Here is a 13,913-nt window from a genome sequence, read left to right as displayed (position 1 = left end):
TCCCTGCAGACAGACTCCGGCCCCTGTTCCCTCCTCCATCTTGTACCCGTCTGTGAACCAGATTAGTTCCTGTTTGGAGGTAGGACCTGGAACCGTGTCCCATTCCTCCTTGTGGGGTAGGTCACCCCAAACTGCCGTCTGAAGAGGTATTCGGCTTGTTTGCCGTCCTGCTTCATTCCAGCTGTCGGGCTAATTGCCCTCAGTCTTGTTCCAATCTCTGTATGACTGTTTTTGGGCAGCTCACCTCTCCATTGACCTGGTACAGTAACTCGCGCTCTTAATAAAATGAATTGTGACCCATCGCTGGGAGTTATGCGACCAATTGTCTTACTCCTACAGCTTTGAGCAGTTGGAACAGTTGGCAGATTGAACTATCAAATAAAAAAACAGCTTGAAATTAATGTTTTTAATACAATTATAAAACAATAGTCTTAATACCTCTCTGAAATCTTTTTAAATGTATTGATTAAACAATAACATCAGACACAACAATCAAATTTTCTTATAATAATAAGGCAGTACATGTGTGGAAGTTATTTCCTGTCAAGAACGTTTGATGTTGACGTGACAAATATTCTCTTGGACCGCAGTGCTTTTTTCAAGTTACATTTTTTTCTTGTCAGCCATTTTGGTTTTGTCATTATTTGAAACAAGGATTCGAAAATATCATGATATTATTTATATATATATCAGATATAACATAAAGAGGTTAAAAATACAGATATGATTTGAGATTTTCACGGCCAACAGTATTATAGTATATTATAATAAAACAAATAAAAAACTTTATTCCACTTAATTTTATTTTGACCGTAACCGGTTTCAGCTCGTCAAAGCCATCTTCAGACTCATAAATATACCACTCTCTAGATCGATATCTTCGGGCTTTTTGTATACAACAGAATTATACAGTACTTAACCACAGATATACAAGCAGTACCTACCGTGCGGAAAAGAGCAGTAGACAAGATAGAAAAAACTCAAGGTCATCTAAAAGTAAGATGCAACCATAGACAATATAATTGCTCTCGGCCTACTCCATTCAGTCACTAGCCCAAAAAAATATTTTAAAAATAAAAATGTCCTTGAAGCAGAAAAATGTCGAAATGTTTTCCAGGGGCAAGGTTCATCTGACTTAGAAAATAAACTTTTACAGTGCATTTCCTTGAGATGAAACTTGTTAATCTGAGAAGAAGAAACCCAAAATGACAAGAAAATTTCCAAAACATGATTGTCCGACAGTATGACGAAGAATTCCGACATTTTTCAGCCTCATGAACTCATGGTTACATATGTTTAAAAATCTTTAATTTCACCAAAACAATAAGATAATACAGGATAACACTAATCAATAACATGAATAAGTTTATCGATATAATAAATAACATTTATACGTTGTGGAGGAAGACATATGCCAAGTATGAAGCATTGTTAAAAAAACCGAACGAATAACTGTCAATTCACTTTAAACTTGAACTTACGTAGGTGTTGAATATATGTTTGTAACTCGTTAACACTATACTGGCTTATATTGTATTTTTATCACGAACAACTTTAACACGCAATATTTTCGACGGAAATGATAGTATTTCGGCAACAAATGACAACCCGCGTGTATAAATAAACCACACTCATTTTGTTTGAATGATTTGAAACTGTCAAAGGCAAAATTCCGTCACTCTTTCTGTTACACGAGTCATTATGGTAGAGAGCGAGATATCAAACCAATCCTTCTTTTCTCACCAATGAGATCTGAGCTTTTAGCCATATTATTCGTTTTCTATAAGAATTTTGAGGTGGGCGTGGCGGTTACAAATGAGTTTCAAGGCCAAAGCTTAGTTAAATGCCCCTGTTCAGACTGGTACACAAAATTCTTAGTCTACGGTTTATATACACAACATATGGGGGAGGGGGGAGAGGGGTAGTTTATAGGGCTTTAATCAATTTTATTTGTTACTAAGTCGTTTAAGATTGTCGAATTTCTAAATATTTGGTAAATCCAGTAAGCTAATTACCTTGGGTTTGTAGCTCATTTCAATATTTATTAGGGAAAAAACCCTCACAGGTAATATGCATTATTAATGACCTAATTTTAATGTCAAATCATTATTTATGATGGGATTATATTTGCTTTTTGAAAATATACATGTTTACATTTGAGAAATTATTATAGGAATTAAGAAAGTAGGGACTTAGCAACTAATACTAATAGCTTATTAATTACAAAGTTACTTATTGAAGGGGTACATGTTTACATTGAAGTAGGGATGGTCTAACCTAACTACATATTTTAACATCGAAATTATTATGAAAATTACAATGGATACAAGAGCGGAGACTTGGCAAATGATTCTAATTGTTTATTCATTACAAAGTTAGGGTCTATTTTATTAATTAAGCGAGTAATTTCTAAAGATTCTAATCTATCAAGCTTGTGGCCTTTATTGCAAGTATGGAGGACTTTAACATCTCTGTCTTTATCAAACGAGTGTTTGTTTTCTAATAAATGTGATGCTACATTTGACAATTCGCCTTTATTATTTACCCAATTTGTAAAATGTTCTTTAATACGGGTTTTGAAAGATCTCCCTGTTTGACCAACGTAATATGCTGGGCAGTTAGCGCAGTTCACTTGGTAAACGCCCGAGTTCTCGAGTTTTTCTCTCTTATCTTTGTTGTTAATTAAAATTCTACCTAGAGAGTTTACATTATAAAAAGCTGTTTTGCATTTATCATTATTGGTTAATCTAGATATTTTTGTTGATATTTCACCAATATACGGGATTTTAACCCATTGTTTATTACTATCTTTTTCATTTTTATTTTCAAGGCCTTGTGAAATGATTGTTAATGTAAGTTTTTTATCCTTTTTTTCTATTAGCCTATCAATAGTTTCGCTTTTGTATCCGTTGTTATTGGCGATAGTTTTAATAATATTTAATTCATTATTATAATTTATATAATTCAAAGGCACGTGTAAAAGTCTGTGAATGAGTGAATAAAATACTGATAATTTATGTGAAATGTGGTGTCTAGATGTATTGTGTATGATATTATCACTATATGTAGGTTTTCTATAAATTGAAAATTCTAATTTATTGTTAATGATTTCGATACCTATGTCGAGAAAGTTAATCTTATTACCCCCCATTTCCATTGTGAACTGGATTGATTTGTTAATTTTATTGATTTCTTTTAGAAAAATATCTAATTGTCTGTTTGTTCCTGTCCAGATAATCAGAATGTCATCTACATATCTACGGTAGAAGGCCACTTTATTAAACGATTTTAGTTTTTCGATGGATTCTTCGATATAATCCATGAAAAATTCAGCCAAGACCGGTGAAATCGGGCTCCCCATAGCTAACCCACTAGATTGGATGTAATAGTTATTATTAAATCTAAAGAAATTTTGTTCTATGCATGTATTTAGTAATCTTGTTATTTCGTTACGTTTTATTAAATTAATGTTTATTTTTTCCATGTAATTATTAATAATTATTTTTAATTCGTTTGTTGGTATGTTTGAGAACAAACTAACAACATCAAATGAAACTAAGGTAGCATTATTGGGTACTTTGATGTCTTTAATGAGGTCTATTAGTTGTAGGGAATTTATTATTCCGTATTTTGGTTTAAAATTAAGAGTATTTTTTATAATATTATTTCCAAATTTTGCTAATTTATAGGCAGGGGCTGAATTATATGACACTACTGGTCTTACTGGCATATTATTTTTGTGTACTTTTGGCTGTCCATATAGACGTGGGCATTGGGGGTTCATAACAGAAAGGCTATTTTTATGGTATTTATTTTTAATCAAGGTTTGGCATGAATTTAAAATTGTGTTTACGTCTGCTGCAAATTTAGGAGTGGGGTCCTTTTTCAATAAGGTTACATTACTGGTGTCCAGCACATCTTGGACTTTTTCTAAATAATCTGATTTATTTAAGATAACTGTACTGTTGCCTTTATCTGCTTTTGAGATAATCAGATTATTTTGTTTGATTTTATTTTTTATTGATTTTACAATACGTGCTTCGCTAGAAAATTTCCCCTCAGTCATCGCGTTTTTTATTATTTTAGTACATAGATATTTTTTACCGTAATCTGACGTTGCAATATCTGTATCTACCGCGAGATTCTCGAGATCTTTTAAGTTAAGTGGTAAGTTTGGACAGTATTTTAATCCTTTATTAAGCATTGTTATTTCAGTATCATCAAATTCTACATTAGTGTTGTTTACTACCTGATCGTAAAAGGATGGTATGGGTGAATTAACAGTTTTATCCCTTTGTCGTTGATTTTAAGTGTTTTTGTGTCCAGTGTGTTAGTTTTTTAAGTTGTTTTTGGTAAGTTATATGAATTTTATTGTTAACCATAAGGGTGGTGTCATTATAAAGGCAATCAAATTCTACGGGGTGTAGTTGTGATGTGAGTAAAGTGTGTACATAAAATAAATAGTTATTTACATTATCCCGAATGTTGTACCTGAATGTTGTAGCTGAAACCGGTTACGGTCAAAATAAAATTAAGTGGAATAAAGTTTTTTATTTGTTTTATTATAATATATTATAATGGAATTCCACCACGAATTATCGGTCTCAAAAATAGAAGTATTATAGTGTTATGCCGGGTTGCGCTAACCTTATTCTTTAGCCAACGTTTCGGACAGCATTACAGTGTCTATCATCAGGGCAGATGAACAACACATACTAAAAACACAGAGGACGGAAAAACGTTCAACATCCGACCTGTTGAACTCGAGAACGAGTTGTGGGAACGGCCCGTTCTCATGTGACTAATGTCAACCATATGCAAATGTTGGATGCGTATTTGATATGTTTCCCGACTATGCACCGATGACGCTGGTTTTTCGGAGCATCTCCCATTGAAATACCGGTAAAAAAAGGCAAATTCCCACCTTACGCTTGTGTTATAAAGATTGCAATCTATCGAATGTACAGCCCGTTTCTAAACAGAGTCGAGGTTTTTTTTCGGGCCTCCAGAAAAAATACTCGCGCACTTTCAATTTGTCCAGGGTAAGCAGTTGTGTGCTATTAATATCGGCAATAAATATATTATAATATCTTTCGAACCCTGTGTTTGAAACTAATGAAACAATCGCACATCATTTTCTTTGTGGACGGACTGTGATAATTTTATATTGTTTACGGGTCCACGAAGGAAACCATGATGTAACGTGTCCCCTGCGTGACCAGCAGACCCTCGTGGTAGTGCGTGAGACGTCCGGGATGCATGAGCAACCAGCCGGGCCGAGTGTTGGTTACCGAGCAGTTGTAACGGATGAAATGGCATCCACCTCCCTGGTAATCCACACCTGAAACATTAATTAATTAATTGATAATTTGATCTCATTAACCCCTAGATTTGCTATTATCTCACAGCGTTTGCCTCGATTTTATGGTTTTTTTGTACTTTTTTTTGTTTTTATTCTCTTGGCAAGGAATCAAGTATCTTATGATTCGTCTAGCTTGTTGTTTCGTCACTTGCAAATATGTTTATTTTATTTTTGAAAAAGTTTACTGCAAAAGTCAAATGTTATAATATTACTGTATTTATTCACAGGAAAACCTCTATGACTTATTTCTACTGTAACAAATCTTATCTTCTTGACATTATATTTTTAATAATATTACAGAGAAAAAAAAACATTTCTCTGAATGTATGTTGCTATCCTACGGAATCTACAAATGATAGAAATACAAAAAAAATACAGATATATACACATGTTATATTGTAAGACGTTACAATTTACAAAAATATCATTTTGCAAAAAACAAGTAAGTTAGTGCGAAAATAGTGTCAGCTGGTGTACGGCTCTCTAATAATAAAAACGCATAATTTACAATTGGGATACATAGTGTTTTCTTTTTTTTTACTTATTTGAATAAGTTTCATTTGCTTTAAGTTTAGATGTAACAGAGAAAAAACATAAAAATCAAGGAATGTTACTTTAGATTTGAATTTTTTTTCCATGAATATAGAGCAATAGAGCAGTGACAAAAAGCAATGACAAAACAGAACAATGATAAAATAGAACAATGATAAAAAAGAAAAATCAAACCAAATGTAACCTAAACTAACTTCTAACTACTAAAAGATGATATTATAGACCCAGGGTAGTATTTGATTTACTTGGTCGTGCCATGCACTCATTTCTTCGTTTTTTTTACAAATACAAACCATCTAAAAGTCCCATTCTTAATATTGTTCATTATTACATTCTTTCAGGGTCTCTGCATTTTTAACATGATTTTACCACACATACGCCTTGGGAATCTCATTTCCTCAGCATTCAGTCTGCTTTAATCCCGCCTCTGCCAGTTGCATGCCTCACTGACTTACATCAGGACACATTCCCATGTTCAACAGCCGGTTTCTGCGTTTCCTCCCTCCTTCAACATGGGTCTCTTTAAGACCCGTGTTCACTCCTTCCTTTCCCCAAAAAGACCCTCCACACAGCGTCCTCAAAGATTACACAGGGGCGAAATTATTTCCACCAAGACCTACTGTGTTTTTTATTTACATTAACATTAATAATTTCCCTCATGGCCATCTTTGGGGATGCTGTGAGAAGGGAACTTTGATATGTTTTTTTTTTTTTTTTTAATATTTACTCCACACAGGAGGCCCTGAAGAAAATAATTTCCCTCAGGGCCTATGTCATCAAGTTCTGGGAATGAAAAAGGTATGAGGGATGGGTAGGAATCTGGTGGTCAACGTTTGAGCCCGGGCACCCCTGCTAACTCACCAAACGTAGCTAACTACTTGTGTAGAGCTAATATGAACATTAACACAAAAAGGTCACGCAATAAGAGCAGATATGAACAAAACATACGATTGTGTGTATTGCTGCATATTTACTTCCAGAAGTGATGTCTTTACCTCGAATTTAAAGATTTTAGATATTTGGAACATGTTGTATGCAAGAAATGCATCTGATTTCTACAATACCGTTGCTTTTTTGCTTGAAAACGTGTTTCATTTGTGACCGGGCATAATTTATTTATTTATTTTAATATCAACGGTATAAAATATACCATATACAGTAAATTATAAACAGTGACATCAGAAAATATTCAATTAACAGAAACCATAGATGGATATAAAAAGTTAGAGATACAAGTACACACGAAACTTATAGGTAAACTAGGTTAGATTAGTATTGATTGAAATATAAGATAGTATAGATACATGATATAATATATTACAATAGCTAAAATGTATGCATTTATATTCAGGTTTTGGTTGAAAGTAGTTAAGTGCCAATCAAGCTGTTGGTTCACCTTATTGACTATTTTTATTGACCCAAGTTTCCTCAGTTGCCCCAGGCAGTTCATTTTATATACATATTTATTTGACTTTTGACGTAAGTATGAGGAGACTTACATTTTATTGGCCATAATTTAAAAGATATGATATTAAAGATTTTTTGTACCTAGCTTCTGTGCAGTTAAACAGATCCGCTACATCTGCGTACCTATTACTAATTTCATGTAATCTAGGTACAAGCGAGTGTTTGAAATGTTTTCTTAGAATTTCTCAGTCTTAGAATTGTTACAATTAAAGAGGGTTTTAGAGCGAGTAGCTCTTATAGGTACATAAAATTCAATGAGGTTAATTAAATCAAGGCTGTCTACACTACCATTTACAATTTTGAACATAAATATTAAGTCGGATATAATTCTTCGATCTGAGAGTTTTAATCAATTGAATTTTTTCATTAAGTAATTATGGTTTATACTTTAAATGGGAATACCGAGTTTAAAGTTAATGTGTCTTAGGAATTTGTTTGAATTTTTTCTATTGAATCTGAATGTATTTTATAATGTGGGGACCAGATCGAGGAGTTATATTCGACTTGACTTCGAACTAAAGATATATATAAAATTTATATATAAATATCTAAACATATAATATCTAAATATCTTACATGTATATATATATTTATAAACACATGAACCAGGTTCCACCGTGAGAACAGCAGTGAATTTTTAGTCGTCCGTTTGTAGAAAATGAATAGTTGAAGTTGGAACATGAGGAAGGTTTTTCCTGAGTAAATCAATGCGTGGCACTCGTAACATGAAAAAGGTTATTTTCTACTGTTCATTTTATTTATAAAACACATAATAAAACATTATAAAATCGAATTATATATGAAACATTAAATCACCATACTAGGCGACTGCCTGTTTCACGGTGAGTCAGCATTTGACCCTTCAAACGGATTTTTTTAGAATATGAATAAATGAAAATGGAACACAAAAATGGTTTTTCTACACTGTGAGTCAGCATATGTCAAATTTCCGTTACGAGAAAAGTCGCACTCGGAACATGAAAAAAGTTAATCCATTTTGTGAGTTATGTTGAGTGAGAATATGTTTTATCAAACTACTATTTCGAGAAAATGAATAGCTAGACTCGGAATATGAAAAAAGTTTTCTTCTAGTATGAGTCAGCATATGGTGAGTCAGATATCTCTTTCGAGAAAATGAAAAGTTGCATATGAAACATGAAAAAGGTTTTTCTTCACTGTTGTTCAGAATATGTTTCCTAAGATTGCTCTTTCGAGAGCATGAATAGTCACACTCAGTACATGAAAAAGGTTTTTCTCCACTGTGGGTGAGCATATGGCTCCTTTGATGGCTTTTTCGAGAACATGAAAAGTTGCACATGGAACATGAAAAAGGTTTTTCTTAACTATGGGTCAGCAAAAGTATCTTCAATTTTTTGTTTGAAGAACATAAAAAGTTGCAATCAAACCAAAAAAATGTTTTACTCCGCTGTGAGTTAGCATATGACTCCTTAGAAGGCTCTTTTGAGAACATGATAAGTTGCATATAGAACATGAAAAAGGTTTATATCCACTGTGGGTCAGCATATGGCTCCTTAGATTGCTCTTTCGTAAACATGAATAGTTAAACTCGGAACACAAGAAAGGTTTTTCTCCACTGTTGGTCAGCATATGGCTCTTTCGAGAACACGATAAGTTGCATATGAAACATGAAAAAGGTTTTTCTCAACTGTGGGTCAGCATATGGCTCCTTAGATTGCTCTTTTCAGAACATGAATAGTTGCACTCGGAACATGAAAAAGGTTTATCTCCACTGTGGGTCAGCATATGTCTCTTCAAATGGCTTGGTTGAAAACTTGAATAAATGCACTCGGAACATGAAAAAGGTTTTTCTCCACTGTGATTTAGCATGTGGTGTGTCAGATATCTCTTTTGTGAACATGAATAGTTGCACTCGGAACATGAAAAAGGTTTTTCTCCACTGTGATTTAGCATGTGGTGTGTCAGATATCTCTTTTGTGAACATGAATAGTTGCACTCGGGACATGAGAAAGTTTTTTCTCCACTGTGGGTCAGCATATGGTTCCTTAGATTACTCTTTTGAGAACATGAAAGGTTGCATATGAAACATGAAAAAGGTTTTTCTCCACTGTGGGTCAGCATATGGCTCCTTAGATTGCTCTTTAGTAAACATGAATAGTTGCACTCGGAACATGAAAAAGGTTTTTCTCCACTGTGGGTCAGCATATGGCTCCTTAGATTGCTCTTTAGTAATCATGAATAGTTGCACTCGGGACATGAAAAAGTTTTTTCTCCACTGTGGGTCAGCATATGGTTCCTTAGATTACTCTTTTGAGAACATGAAAGGTTGCATATGGAACATGAAAAAGGTTTTTCTCCACTGTGGGTCAGCATATGGCTCCTTAGATTGCTCTTTAGTAAACATGAATAGTTGCACTCAGAACATGAAAATGGTTTTTCTCCACTGTGGGTCGGCATATGTCTCTTCAAATGGCTTGGTTGAGAACATGAATAGTTGCACTCGGGACATGAAAAAGTTTTTTCTCCACTGTGGGTCAGCATATGGTTCCTTAGATTACTCTTTTGAGAACATGAATAGTTGCACTCAGAACACGAAAAAGGTTTTTCTTCACTGTGAGTTAGCATATGGCGCGTCAGATATCACTTTTGTGAACATGAATAGTTGCACTCGGGACATGAGAAAGTTTTTTCTCCACTGTGGGTCAGCATATGGGTCCTTAGATTACTCTTTTGAGAACATGAAAGGTTGCATATGAAACATGAAAAAGGTTTTTCTCCACTGTGGGTCGGCATATGTCTCTTCAAATGGCTTGGTTGAGAACATGAATAGTTGCACTCGGGACATGAAAAAGTTTTTTCTCCACTGTGGGTCAGCATATGGTTCCTAAGATTACTCTTTTGAGAACATGAATAGTTGCACTCAGAACACGAAAAAGGTTTTTCTCCACTGTGAGTTAGCATATGACGCGTCAGATATCTCTTTTGTGAACATGAATAGTTGCACTCGGGACATGAAAAAGTTTTTTCTCCACTGTGGGTCAGCATATGGTTCCTTAGATTACTCTTTTGAGAACATGAATAGTTGCACTCAGAACACGAAAAAGGTTTTTCTCCACTGTGAGTTAGCATATGGCGCGTCAGATATCTCTTTTGTGAACATGAATAGTTGCACTCGGGACATGAGAAAGTTTTTTCTCCACTGTGGGTCAGCATATGGGTCCTTAGATTAATCTTTTGAGAACATGAAAGGTTGCATATGAAACATGAAAAAGGTTTTTCTCCACTGTGGGTCAGCATATGGCTCCTTAGATTGCTCTTTAGTAAACATGAATAGTTGCACTCGGGACATGAAAAAGTTTTTTCTCCACTGTGGGTCAGCATATGGTTCCTTAGATTACTCTTTTGAGAACATGAAAGGTTGCATATGGAACATGAAAAAGGTTTTTCTCCACTGTGGGTCAGTATATGGCTCCTTAGATTGCTCTTTCGTAAACATGAATAGTTGCACTCAGAACATGAAAAAGGTTTTTCTCCACTGTGGGTCATCATATGTCTCTTCAAATGGCTTGGTTGAGAACATGAATAGTTGCACTCGGGACATGAAAAAGTTTTTTCTCCACTGTGGGTCAGCATATGGTTCCTTAGATTACTCTTTTGAGAGCATGAATAGTTGCACTCGGAACATGAAAAATGTTTTTCTCCACTGTGAGTTAGCATGTGGCGCGTCAGATATCTCTTTTGTGAACATGAATAGTTGCACTCGGAACATAAAAATGGTTTATCCTTACTGTGAGTCAATATATGGTCCTTCAAATGGCCTTTACGAGAACTTGAATAGTTGCACTCGGAACAAAAAAAAGGTTTTTCTCCACTGTGAGTCGGCGTGGGGCTCGTCAGATGGCTCTTTTGAGAACAGAAAAATAATGGTTTTTCCACAGGATGCGTCTTTAGATCTGTCGACAAATTAGGAAAAAAATACGTATATAGGAAGCTAAACAAGTCTTATAACCTACGTACAGCGTAAATAGGCTTAGTAAATTCGTTAAAAATATGTAAATAAAAATGGTGACCGGATAAATCAACACACTGACGATTTAACACACATTTTAAAAGTGAAATAAGTTAAGTAGGTTAGTTTAGGTTGCGTTTTTTTTTCATCGTTTCTAATGACTTTATATCACTTTAAAAATGTGTGATAAATCGTCAGTGTGTTGATTTATCATGGAACCGAAAATGCTTGTACTAAGCGAAACCGGTAATGTTAAGAAAATCAAATAAATATCTCGTTTTTCAAAACAAGCAGCTGGAATTATTAAAACTTAGATAAAAACGTGGTTTGATCTGCAGTCTGGGAAATGCTTTCAAAGCGTTCTAAGTAGTTTTTTTTACATCGCGAAGGCCACGGAAATTTATCCCCCTTCATCTTCTCGGGGTACAAGATCCGCCTTGATGGTTAACGCCTTTTTTACAGGTTGCACATTTATGCAACCTGTAAAATATACGTACATTGCTAAACCTTACCAGAGAGAACAAAGTGATACCAGATAACATAAGCACTTTGAATTCATAAAAACTCAAAACATTGGAAAGCACGAATTGTTTGACGTGTTCTCAATAATCGGTTTTACCTGCTGTGTGGGTAATTCTTTCGAAACGTTCTAAGCATTCCTTTTTAATATCCGGCAGGTCAATGTCGATCTCCATGTAAGGATATCCCCCTTCATCTTCTCGGGGTCCAAGATCCGCCTTGATGGTAACTGTCTCCAAATTAATGCTACCTGGATAGACAAAACAACAATACTTATATCGATAATTGATGTACATCAAAACGTATTTGGGTTAGTAGAAAGATTTAAATAAAATAAAAACATGAAACAGAACAAGATCGAGACAAATAAAAAGATAAATGTCTCTGAATTCGGGAGAACACAATTCTAAGACTTGATTATGCTAAAGACATATCCCCCAGGACGACAATAGATCCTGAGTTCCATTCCTAGTTGTTACCATTATACTTTTATTTATACGTCTTATTCTGCCTACTGATATATAGGGTTTTCCAATAAGAGGTGTTATTTTGAATATTAATTAAGGAATTAATGATTCTTTATGGCCGGAATTGGATGGTATTGATCTGGACAACGTTTACTTTCAACAAGACGGCGCTACGTGCCACACAAGCAACGAACCCATTGATCTTTTACGGGAAAAGTTTCCGGACTGTATTATCTCTCGAAGAGGTGATCACAATTGGCCACCGAGATCTTGTGATTTCACACCTTGCGACTTTTGGGGCTACGTGAAAGAGAAGGTCTACGCCAACAGCCCAGCGTCGATTCAAGACCTCAAAGATGGAATTCGCGAGGAAATCGAGGACATAAGGCAGCCACTTTGCGATTTGCTAATGGAAAATTTCATGAAAAGGATATGGTCCTGTAGGCGTGGTCGTGGTGGTCATTTGACTGATGTTATTTTTCACTTTTAACAGCATACCTTCGTCTTTATAATGATTCATAATAAACATTCTTTTAAATCATTTATATTAAAAAAATGGCATTTTTCTTTGAATATCAAAATAACACCTCTTATTGGAAAACCCTGTATTATATTGATAAGTATAACCTCCAAAATAGGTGAATATTAAAAAAAAGGTTCCTGAAAATATTTACCACTAAAATTTAATATATCTACTTAGAAGCGGGCATTTGCATAACACACTTAAGAATTTATTTAAAAAATAAGAAATACGAAGATGTCCGCTTCAGGACTGATTCTTCAAGAAGGAAAAATCATTTGTTCTTAAACATCTTCAGTACGGAGTGTGTTTGTTTTTAGTCAATGGAATGATTATGTTCATCCATGAATATATGTGTATTTTTTAATATATGCATAATAATGAATGTTACTTAAACCATGTCACAAATTGAGGTGAAACTTGAGGAACAAGCCTAGTCCAGTCGACACGACATTTCATAACGGTCGTGAATTTAGAACATCCGAATTTAATGTCCTACATTCTTAGCATATGAAATGAGACTTACTGGCAGACGGAATACTCTCCGCATATTGCAAACATTCCTTCTTTACATTTGGGAGGTCGACATCTATATCCGTAAACGGTATTTCACCGTCTTCTTCCTGGGGCCCTGGTTCCGTCTTGATGGAAACATTTTCTGGATTTAGTAGATCCATGGCGCTGCTGTGGTAGCGATAGCTTTAAGCTCAAACAAATATATCTGAAAAGAAACAGTGATGATGGAAATCTTTAAATAAATAGGGGAAACAGTTTTTTTGTTACTGATATCTCAAACATATTTCTTGACAGTGTTCAATATTAGAATTTGTTACCGTTGGATTAAGTGGCAACAAAAGTAAGGATGGGTATTTTATTAATCTAGAAATAAAAATAAAAATTTAAGAATACTAAAATGTATTACCACAAAAAAGACATAATAAAAAATAAATTAACTAGCATCCTACTAATAAATCTGTCTGGCAAAGGGCTTGCATAGGTAAAATGAAGGTGTGATACCAGTTCGTTCTTGATGCGAAA

The 13,913-nt window shown here is 34.5% G+C and overlaps 1 pseudogene across 1 annotated transcript; it reads right to left on the bottom strand.

Annotated features, from left to right (window-relative positions):
- Positions 1–4,527: 4,527 nt before the first annotated feature.
- LOC149416336 (procollagen-lysine,2-oxoglutarate 5-dioxygenase pseudogene) lies at positions 4,528–12,875 on the bottom strand (annotated as a pseudogene). Its single transcript, XR_016303614.1, has 3 exons — positions 12,854–12,875; positions 11,989–12,138; positions 4,528–5,341 (listed from the first exon to the last, which is right to left on the bottom strand). The product of XR_016303614.1 is annotated as a procollagen-lysine,2-oxoglutarate 5-dioxygenase pseudogene (transcript).
- Between the last annotated feature and the right edge of the window lie 1,038 nt (positions 12,876–13,913).

Source organism: Hesperophylax consimilis, chromosome 17 (genome assembly GCF_061612785.1).
Source record: "Hesperophylax consimilis isolate HC1 chromosome 17, BYU_Hcon_1.0, whole genome shotgun sequence".
Classification (NCBI taxonomy): Eukaryota; Metazoa; Arthropoda; class Insecta; order Trichoptera; family Limnephilidae; genus Hesperophylax; species Hesperophylax consimilis.
Note: the sequence above shows the minus strand (reverse complement) of the source record. Positions and strands in the feature narration are given on the sequence as shown.